Source organism: Canis lupus, chromosome X (genome assembly GCF_011100685.1).
Source record: "Canis lupus familiaris isolate Mischka breed German Shepherd chromosome X, alternate assembly UU_Cfam_GSD_1.0, whole genome shotgun sequence".
In the NCBI taxonomy this organism is placed as follows: domain Eukaryota; kingdom Metazoa; phylum Chordata; class Mammalia; order Carnivora; family Canidae; genus Canis; species Canis lupus.
The window spans coordinates 47056618-47067828 of NC_049260.1; the positions used below are offsets into that span (position 1 = coordinate 47056618).

At 38.5% G+C, this 11211-nt stretch overlaps 1 pseudogene; it reads right to left on the reverse strand.

Moving 5' to 3' along the window:
• Window positions 1-4848: 4848 nt before the first annotated feature.
• On the reverse strand, window positions 4849-6005 carry LOC100682803 (annotated as a pseudogene).
• Window positions 6006-11211: the final 5206 nt, after the last annotated feature.

The following is an 11211-nucleotide window of genomic DNA, read 5'->3' on the forward strand; positions in this document are numbered from 1 at the left end:
GGGCCCTCAACATATGGTCAACTATTATCTGACAAAGCAGGAAATATTATCCACTGGAAAAAGGACAGTCTCTTCAATAAATGGTGCTGGGAAAATTGGACAGCCACATGCAGAAGAACTACACTAGACCATTCTCCTACACCATACACAAAGATAAACTCAAAATGGATGAATGATCTAAATGTGAGACAAGAATCCATCAAAATCCTCAAGGAGAACACAGGCCTTTTTGAACTTGGCGACAACAACTTAATGGAAGATACATCTATGACGGCAAGGGAAACAAAAGTAGACATGAACTATTCAGACTTATTCAACGTATAAAGCTTCTGCACGGCGAAAGAAACAGTCCACAAAACTAAAAGACAACCTACAGAATGGGAGAAGATATTTGCAAATGACATATCAGATAAAGGGCTAGTATCCAAGATCTATAAAGAACTTATTCAACTCAACAGCAAAGAAACAAACAATCCAATCATGAAATGGGCAAAAGACATGAACAGAAATCTCACAGAGGAAGACATAGACATGGCCCACAAGCACATGAGAAAATGATCGGCATCTCTTGCCATCAGGGAAATACAAAACAAAACCACAATGAGATGTGCCCTCATACCGGTGAGAATCGTGAAAATTAACAAGACAGGAAACAAATGTTGGAGAGGATGTGGAGAAAGGGGAACCCTCTTGCACTGTTGGTGGGAATGTGAACTGGTACAACCACTCTGGAAAACTGTGTGGAGGTTCCTCAAAGAGTGAAAAATAGATCTGCCCTACGACCCAGCAATTGCACTGTTGGGGATTTACCCCAAAGATACAGATGCAGTGAATCCCCGGGACACCTGTATCCCAATGGTTATAGCAGCAATGTCCACAATAGCCAAACTGTGCAAGGAGCCTCAGTGTCCATCGAAAGAATGGATAAAGAAGATGTGGTGTATGTATACAGTGGAATATTAATTACTCAGACATTAGAAACGACATATACCCACCATTTGCTTCGATGTGGATGGAAGTTGAGGGTATTATGCTGAGTGAAGCAAGTCAATCGGAGAAGGACAAACATTATATGGTCTCATTCATTTGGAAAATATAAAAATAGTGAAAGGGACTAAAGGGGAAAGGAGAGAAATTGAGTGGGAAATATCAGTGAGGGTGACAGAGCTTGAGTTACTCCTAACTCTGGGAAATGTACAAGGGGTGGTGGAAAGGGAGGTGGGCGGGGCTTGGGGTGAATGGCTGACGGGCACTGAGGGGGGCACTTGATGGGAGGAGTACTGGATGTTATGCTATATGTTGGCAAATTTAACTCCAATAAAAATATACAAAAAATAGTTCATTCCTTTTATTGCTGAGTAGAACTCTGTGCAATGGATGTATCATAGGTTGCTTAGCCATTCATCTGTTTGAAGGACATCAGGGCTGTTTCTAGTTTTTGGCTATTACCAACAATGTTGCTATGAGCATTTTTTATACGGAATTTTGGCAAATATTAATTTTTATTTATATGGTGTAAATGCCCAAGAGTAAAATGTCTAGGACGTACAGTTACTGTCTATTTAGTTTTTAAGAAATTACCAAACTGTATTGCAGAGTGGCAATGTCATTTTATGTTTCCAAGAAATACACATGAGTATAAGTGCTCCAGATTCTCCACACCTTCACCAGCATTTGGTATTGTCAGTATTATTTTGTTATTATTTTGGCCGGTGTGGCAAATATGTAGTGCTAGTTCATTGTCATTTTAATATGCTTTCTTAATGGCTAATGGTGTTTGTTATCTTTTTAGAGATTATTTGCCACATTATATCCTCTGCAGTGACATGGCTGTTCATGTTTTTGTCCACTTTCTAGTTGGCATATATACTTTTTAACTTTGGTCTCTTGAGAATTCTTTATATATTCTAAATACTAATCCTTTGTCAAATATATGGTTTGAAATACATCCTCCCAGACGGTAGCTTGTCTTTTCAATTTTACATGGGCTTTCACAGAGCAAAAGTGTTTAATTTTGATGAGGTTCAGTTTATCAATTTTTCTCTTTGTGGATCATGCTTTTGGTTTCAAGCCTAAGGACTCATTTCCTAACCCGAGATTTCAAAGATTTTGCTATCTATTTAAAATTTTTGTTATTGCCTTATGTTTTCCTTTTATGTTCATAATTTATCTTTTAAATTTTTTATTGGAGTTCAATTTGCCAACATTTAGCATAACACCCAGTGCTCATCCCGCCAAGTGCCCCCGCTCAGTGCCGATCACCCAGTCACCCAAACCCCCCCGCCCACCTCCCCTTCCACTACCCCTTGTTCATTTCCCAGAGTTTAGGGGTCTCTCATGTTTTGTCACCCTCACTGATATTTTCACTCATTTTCTCTCCTTTCCCTTTATTCCCTTTCACGAATTATTATATTCCCCAAATGAATGAGACCATAAAATGTTTGTCCTTTTCCGATTGACTTATTTCACTCAGCATAATACCCTCCAGTCCCATCCACGTTGAAGCAAATGGTGGGTATTTCTCGTTTCTAATGGCTGAGTAATATTCCATTTTATACATATACCACATCTTCTTTATCCAATCATCTTTCGATGGACACCGAGGCTCCTTCCAGTTTGGCTATTGTGGACATTGCTGCTATAAACATCAGGGTGCAGGTGTCCCGGCGTTTCACTGCATCTGTATATTTGGGGTAAATCCCCAGCAGCGCAATTGCTGGGTCCTAGGGCAGATCTATTTTTCACTCTTTGAGGAACCTCCACACAGTCTTCCAGAGTGGCTGCAACAGTTCACATTCCCACCAACAGTGCAAGAGGGTTCCCCTTTCTCCACATGCTCTCCAACATTTGTGGTTTCCTGCCTTGTTAATTTTCCCCATTCGCACTGGTGTGAGGTGGTATCTCATTGTGGTTTTGATTGGTATTTCCCTGATGGCCAGTGATGCGGAGCATTTTCTCATGTGCTTGTTGGCCCTGCCTATGTCTTCCTCTGTGAGATTTCTGTTCATGTCTTTTGCCCATTTCATGATTGGATTGTTTGTTTCTTTGCTGTTGAGTTGAATAAGTTCTTTATAGATCTCGGATACTAGCCCTTTATCTGATAGGTCATTTGCAAACATCTTCTCCCAATCTGTAGGTTTTCTTTTAGTTTTGTGGACTGTTTCTTTTGCTCTGCAGAAGCTTTTTATCTTGATGAAGTCCCAATGATTCATTTCTGCTTTTGTTTCTCTTGCCTTCATGGATGTATCTTGCAAGAAGTTGCTCTGGCCAAGTTCAAAAGGGTGTTGCCTGTGTTCTCCTCTAGGATTTTGATGGATTCTTATCTCACATTTAGATCTTTCATCCATTTTGAGTTTATCTTTGTGTATGGTGTAAGAGAATGGTCTAGTTTCGTTCTTCTGCATGTGGCTGTCCAATTTTCCCAGCACCATTTATTGAAGAGACTGTCCTTTTTCCAGTGGATAGTCTTTCCTGCTTTGTCAAATCATAATTTGTTTTGAATGAACTTTTATATAATGTGTGAAGTTTAAGTCATGATTTATTTTTTGGACCTGTGGAAGTCCTGGTGCTAGTTGCTCTAGTACCATTTGTTGAAAACGCCATCCTTCTTCCATTGAATTGCTTTTGCACTCTTGTCAAAATTCAAGTCAGCATTTTTGTGTGAATCTATTTGAGGATTCTTGAACTAGTCCACTTATGCAAGTGTCTATCCCTCAGCCAACACCATACTGTTTTGATTACTGGAGCTAAATAATAATATACCAATAATATATGAATGTATTGGTAGAATAATTCCTTCCACTTTATTCTTTTTGAGGAGTTGTTGTTGTCTTGAATATTTGTAGCATATTTTATTACATGGTAATCTTTTCATTTAAGTTTATTCTTTTCTGGATCATTGTTGAATCAGATGCAGTTGAAAGAAATAATACACAGAGAGCCCAGTTGCCATCTGCTCAATTTCTTCCAATGGTAATATCTCACAAAACTATAATATAGTGACAAGGATATCAACCTTGATATAGGCAGGCTACAAAACATTTCCATCACAGGGATCTGTCATATTACCTTTTTAATTTTTTTTTTTAACAACCGGACCCACTTTCTTTCCACTCTTAACATTCCTCAACCTGGCAGCCATCAGCCTGTGTCACATTTATTTTGTAATTTTAAGAATGGAATAATCCTGTATGTAACCTTCTGATATTGGCTTTTTTTCACTTACCATCATTCTCTGGCAATCTGCAAATAGAATTGCATATGTAAATAGTTCATTTCTTACTGGTGAGCAATATTCCATGGCATGGGTACACCATAATCTGTGTAGCCATTTACCCACTGAATCCTTCAGAGGGTCCTTCCCAGGATTTGGCTATTTCAGATAAAGCTGCTATAAACATTTGTGCACAGATTTCTGTGTGAAAAATAGTTTTCATTATTCTGGAACAAATGACCAGAACTACAATCCTCCCACTTTATTCTTTTTTTCTCCACAGTGCTCAAATTTTATTTTTTATTTTATTATTTTATTTTTAAATTTAAATTCAATTAATTAACATATAGTTTGTTACTAGTTTCAAAGGTAGAGTTCAGTGTTTCATCAGCCATATATAACACCTAGTGCTCATTATATCATGTGCCCTCCTTCATGCCCATCACCAGTTATCCCATCCCCACCCCCCCTTCCCCTACAGCAACCCTCAGTTTGTTTCCTATGATTAAGAGTCTTTTATGATTTGTCTCCCTCTGTAGTTTCATCTTGTTTAATTTTTCCCTCTCTTCCTCTGTGCTCCTGTATTTTGTTCCTTAAATCCCACATACGAATGAAATAATATGATTTATGAGTCATCATGCCTTCCCATTTGTAAAATTATGATTCTTATAGTGGTTATTAGTTTTATGGCAGCATACTAACAACATTTTCCAGGTTTTTTGAGATATAATTGATATATAACAAATTATGATTAGTATAAGCTTTTCAATTTGCTCCAGATTGTAAATTGTAAGTGGAATGAAGCATCATTTCCAGTTGATAAACATACCCACAGATAATGTGATATCTCTTAAATTAAGATGTGTCAATTAAGCCAATAAACAATGGCAATAGGAAAACTATTGATAAAATATAACCAGGGAATGTTCATCTTAATACACACACACACACACACACACACACACACACACACACATTTTTTAAGCAAAAAGACAATTATTTGAAAGAGGACAAATGGTAACCAGCTACCAGGAAAACAGGTAATGAGCTTGGTCAGGAGTACTTTTTTAAAGCCCACAATATAACTAGAAAGATGAAAAGAAGAATAGAGGAGAGTTTCAGTCCTATAGGAAGATATCCCAATAGCCTGTACCAAGGTCATACCTTCTGATCAAGAGATTATAAAAGCCATAAATAAAATCATCACCATGGGAAATGACAGACAGTGACTTTGAATACACAAGTAGAAAGGATATTGGTAAGAATAAGCATTCTGTGCCTTCAGGCTTTGGTGGATAGTTGGATCCCCCAAAACACAAGCAAAGACTGAAATCCAAAGGAAAATTACTGTGAAGAAATAAAATAACTTTACAAATAAAAAATTAAATTAAATTAAATTAAATAACTTTACATGTCAAAAGTTTGGTGGCTTTAGAGAAATTCAGGTAATAATTTGCACATGTTATCAAGAAAGCTGGATGATACAATAAGCCATAAGTAAAGGAAATAGTTTCAGTAAATAGGCAGATGTGGTATTTAGTAAACTTAATGCCTAAAAGTACAATATTCCCTGAGATAGAACATAATGGACATGTTTGCCAAAAGTAAAGACCAATGAATGCTAGTGAGATGCAAAAATAAACCATAACATTTTGATAGGTGTTTTTCTGTCTCATTCTAATGTGAGCATCTTTAATAACATACTCCCAAGTATAGAGTTAACACTTAGGGGCTGGTTGATTTGATGTAACTGGCACTGAAAAGCACAGTTCTTTGAAGAAAAAGTCACCATATTTTCTTATTAAATTTCATGAAGCCTCATGAAATACAGAGAATAAAACAGTTTCATTTTATTTTTCATCCTCTGCTTTCTCCAATGGGTCTTTTTTGGTTGATAATCCTTACGTTTCATTTAGGTTTTTACTGTCTTCAATTATCTTACTTTTAGCTCCTTGTCTGTCATTTGGCTATACCAAAATGCCAGGTAAGTTCTGAGTCATTTGCACAACCGTGGACCAATGTAGAGCGTTTCCATCTAAATGAGTCTTCACCAGCAGGCCAGCTGTGTGTGGTCACTTCTGGAATGCGGAGGGTGGGCCCTGCCACCAGAGACCATTTGAAGCATAGCAGCTCACACTGGCACTCAGCTTCCTTGTCGCTGGGCTCCTGACCAGACAAGTTGTGAGATTGCCACCCAGGCAGTTGCAGCAAAGGGCCCTGATTGACTGCCAGGGAGAAGGCAGGAACCCCGTGGGTCTGCTGCTCTGCTCTGCAGCGCCCTGTGCTCTCCCTGGAGGAGGAGCCAGAGGACAGGGTGGCAGAGCTGCCAGCAGTGTCTGAGGGCTTGTGGCCAGGAGGTGTGGGCATAGGTGCCAAGCTGAGCGCTGATTTTGTATCCTCAGACCTGACTGAAACTCATTTCTTTTTGCTTTTTGTTTGTTTGTTTGGTTGGTTCTGTGTGTGTCTGTTGTAGATTTCTTGGCATTTTCTTTATTTTTATTTTTTATTTTTTTTAATTTTTATTTATTTATGATAGTCACACAGAGAGAGAGAGAGAGAGAGAGAGAGAGAGGCAGAGACACAGGCAGAGGGAGAAGCAGGCTCCATGCACCGGGAGCCCGACGTGGGATTCGATCCAGGGTCTCCTGGATCGCGCCCTGGGCCAAAGGCAGGCGTCAAACCGCTGCGCCACCCAGGGATCCCCTTTATTTTTTAATTTAAATTCGATTAGTATAACACCCAGTGCTCATCACATTACGTGCTTTCCTTAATGCCTGTCACTCAATACATTTTCTATATAGACAATATTATCTACAATTAGGGGCAGTTTTATTTCTTCTTTTCCCATCAATATGCTTTTAATTAGTTTTATTATCTTATTTTAAGGGCTAAGTTTTGTTTTGTTTTGTTTTGTTTTGTTTTGTTTTGTTTGAGCAAGAGTAGAGAGATCAGACATCATTTCCTTCTTTTCAAACTTAGTTGTAGACAGCCTTAGCTGTAGGATTGTTTGTTTGTTTGTTTGTTTGTTTTTTAAATGCTATCAAGTTTAGGAAATTCACCACTGTCCTAAATTTCTGAAAGTTTGTACTGTGACTTGATGTTGGATTTTGTCAGTAACCTTGTGTGTTCCTTGATATAACCATATTATTTTTACTATTTAGTTTATTTGGATTACATTAATTGAATTTTGAATGTTGCAGCAACACTGCATACCTGGAAAAGCTCCCACTGGTCAAGATGTATAATTTGTTTTTATACAGTGTTGGATTTAATTTGGTCATATTTCATTAACAGTTTTTGTGCCTATGTTCATAAGAGATTTGATAACGTAGTGACTTTTTTGGTAGTCTGCAGCTGGTTTACATATCAGGTTAATATTGGCCTCATCCAATGTGTTGGGAAGGTTTTCTTCCTTGTTTCTTTTGAAAGAGATTGTGTAGACTGGTGTTACTTCTTTAACTGATTCATAGAATTTTCCAATTAAATCATCTGGGCCTGGGACTCTTTTTTTGGAAGATTTTTTAAATTAAAAATTTCAATTCCTTTAATAGTTTTAGTGCTATTCAGGTGTCCGTTTAATCTTTTATGAGTTTTGATAGTTTTTGGGTTTTGAGGAATTGCTCCATTTCTTCTAAATTAGTGAGTTTATGAGCATATAGTTGTTCATGGTATTCCCATATCATGGCTGCAGACTCTGGAATGATTGGTTTTGATGATTTGTGCCATCTCTCTTTTGTATTTCTATCAGTATTGCTAGAGCTTATACATTTCAGTAATAGTTTTGAAAAAACTACATTTAATTTTTTTTCTCTGCTATTTTCCTATTTTCAATATGACTTCCATCCTGGTGTTTATTATTTCCTTTGCTGTTATTTTGTTTACTTTTCTTTTCTTTTTCTAGTTTCCCTGTAAGGAGTTTGAACTTGCGGCACCTGGGTGGCTCAGTGGTTGAGCGTCTACGTTGGCTCAGGGTGTGATCCCACCTGGAATCAAGTCTCACATCAGGGTCCCCACAGGGGGCCTGCTTCTTCCTCTGCCTATGTCTCTGCCTCTCTCTCTGTATGGCTCTCATGAATAAATAAATAAAATTTAAAAAAAAAAAAAGAAAAGACAAACAAAATTGATAAACCTCTGTCCGTGCTTTCTGGAAGAAAAGATGCAGACTGCTAATATCAAAAGTGAGAGCAGTGTCTAGCTGGCTCAGTTGGTAGAACATGCGAATCTTGATCTCAGGTTTGTGAATTTGAGCCCCACATTGAGTGTGGAACTTACTTTAAAAAATCTTTTTAAAAAATGAGAGAGAGAGAGATCACTACCAATTACATAGGTATTGAAAGGATAATAAAGTAATACAATGAACAAGTGTACACCCATAACCTTGACAGACCCAATGAAATGAGCAATTCCTAGAAAGACAAACTCAGCTAAAACTCACACAAGAAACAATAGAGAGGAAATAGACACTCCAAATAGCTCTATATCTATTTTAAGAATCGATTCAATATTTAATAACCTTCTAACATAGAAAACAACAGGCCAAGATGGGTTGGCTTTTGAATTCTAACATACATTGAAGTAAGAAATTATACCAATTCTGTACAATCTACTCCAGAAGATAGGAGCAGGTGGAATATTTCCTAACTCAGTCTAAGAGGCCAGCATTACCTTAATACCAAGCCCAAATACAGACCTTATAAAATACAAAAACTACAGATTAATCTCTCTCCTAACACAGATGCAAAATACTCAACAAAGTATTAGCAAACCAAATGCAATAATCTATAAAAACAACCATACACTGTGACTATTTGGGATTTATCCAGGTATTTAAGACTGGTTCAACATTTGAAAATCAGTTAATGGAATCTATCATATCAATAGACTGAGGAAGATAAATCACATGATCATATACAGATGCAGCAATAGCAGTGGACAAAATCCAAAATCCAACACCCATTTATGATAAACAGTTTTAGCAAATTATGAACAAGGGGAACTTTCTCAACCTGAGAAAGACCGCTTTAGCCAGCCCACTATCTGAGCCTAAAGTCCATGAAAAGACACACTGAAGAGGGTAAGAAGTGCAGTTTCACTTTGCTTACATCACCCTTCCCCCAAAGCACAGCTCAGTTCCAAGAGAGCTCCTCTCAGCCCATGATTTATCCCACGGATGGAAGTAAAATCTTAGCGAGCTTCCCCATCCAATCAGGTTGCTACCCAAGAAACCCACTTCTTTTTCGCCCTTCCAAGAATACTGAGGTGATCATCATGTCTTAGTGGATGGGAGAAGTTGGGTGCAGGGAAGAGAAATGGGTAGGTACTCAAAAGTCAGGGTTCCGTTTCGACAAAGAGCCATGGGTTTTACTAGCTGCTTCACAGACCCCATCAGGAAGATCCTTCCCCTAACTGGTCCATCGGAGCTTCCAAATGATGGCACTCCACTCCTTTCACCATGGGCAGCTCCCATGTGTGACCCTACAGTTGATGAGTGGGAGTCTCTGCAGACAGCTTGAGAGAGTATGCAGACAGCCATCTTGACTATGCAGCATTGGGAGAAGACATACAAACCTGAGAACTTCAGGACACTGATCCATGGAAAACAAACAGGGAGCACTCAGCACCTTTCCTGGCATCGTGGGATCAAGAAAAGTTATACAATTTTAGGAATTATCTCCCCCCACTTCCATGCAGTGAGTGCATCCATGGAAAAGACCTGAATGCACCTCAGAATCTTTAGCTGGGCTGACGGGTAAAGATATGTCTCCCGTACCGAGCCAGTACAGACTAGAGGAGGTGACTGCATCTTCAAGTATATAGACAGCAAACACAAGACTTCAAAGAACAAAGAATATCAAGGAAACATGACACGACCAAAGGAACACAAGTAGATCCCCAGAGAAATGGAGATCTACAAATTGTCTGACAGAAATTCTAAATAATTGCTTTAAGGAAGCTCAGTGAGCTATATGAAAACAGAGTTAGCTAACTCGATGCTCTAATGGTGGGCTGGAACTATGAAAGGATATTAATTAGTAACATGAAATCATATGAAAGTATAAAACTCATTGGTAAATTTAGATATACAGTCAAACTCAGAATACTCAACATTGTAATGGCTGTATGTAAATCACTTTTAACTCTATTATAAACGTTAAAAAAGAAAATAATTCAAATTAGGCACAGTAAAATAATTTTAAAATGGATAAGAAAATAAAACAATATATATTGTATCATCAAAAACATGAATATGAGGAGGAATAAGAGTGCAGAATTTTTGTATCAGATCAAAGTTAAAGTGTAAAAAAATATTAGTGTTATCAGGTTAAAGTAGTTTGCTATAAGATAATTAATATAAGTCTCAGACGGGCAGGGCAAGATGGTGGAAGAGTAGGGTCCCCAAGTCACCTGTCCCCACCAACTTACCTAGATAATATTCAAATCATCCTGAAAACCAACGGACTTGACCTGAGATTTAAAGAGAGAACAGCTGGAATGCTACAGAGAGAAGAGTTTGCGCTTCTAACAAGGTAGGAAGACAGAAAAGAAGAGAAAGGAAAGAAAGAGAAAGATAACGAAAGAAAAAAGAAAGAAGAATAAGAAAGAAAGAAGAAAGGTGTGTAGGTTATGTATTTATGTAAACAATTAGTAAGGAGGTGAAGGACGTAACCCATAAAAATGCAATAAATAAGAATAAGATACAAGAACCCCAGAACTCCTCACCTCCTCCCCGTGCCCTAATCCATCACGACGCACGCGACCATACAGCACTACATCCCGCCTCCCTCCCCCCTACCGCCCTCCTCTCCCTACTCCCTCCCTACCTCCCGCCCCTCCTTCTGTTCTTCTTGCTTTCCTGCCTTCTTCCTCCCCTCCCTCCCTTCCTCACTCCCTCCCTCCCCGCCCCCTCCCGACCCCTCCATCCTCCCTCCCCGCTCCGCCTCACCCTCCCCCGAAATCACTTAGTACGGTCAGGGACAGGAAGAAGGACCAGTAAGTAC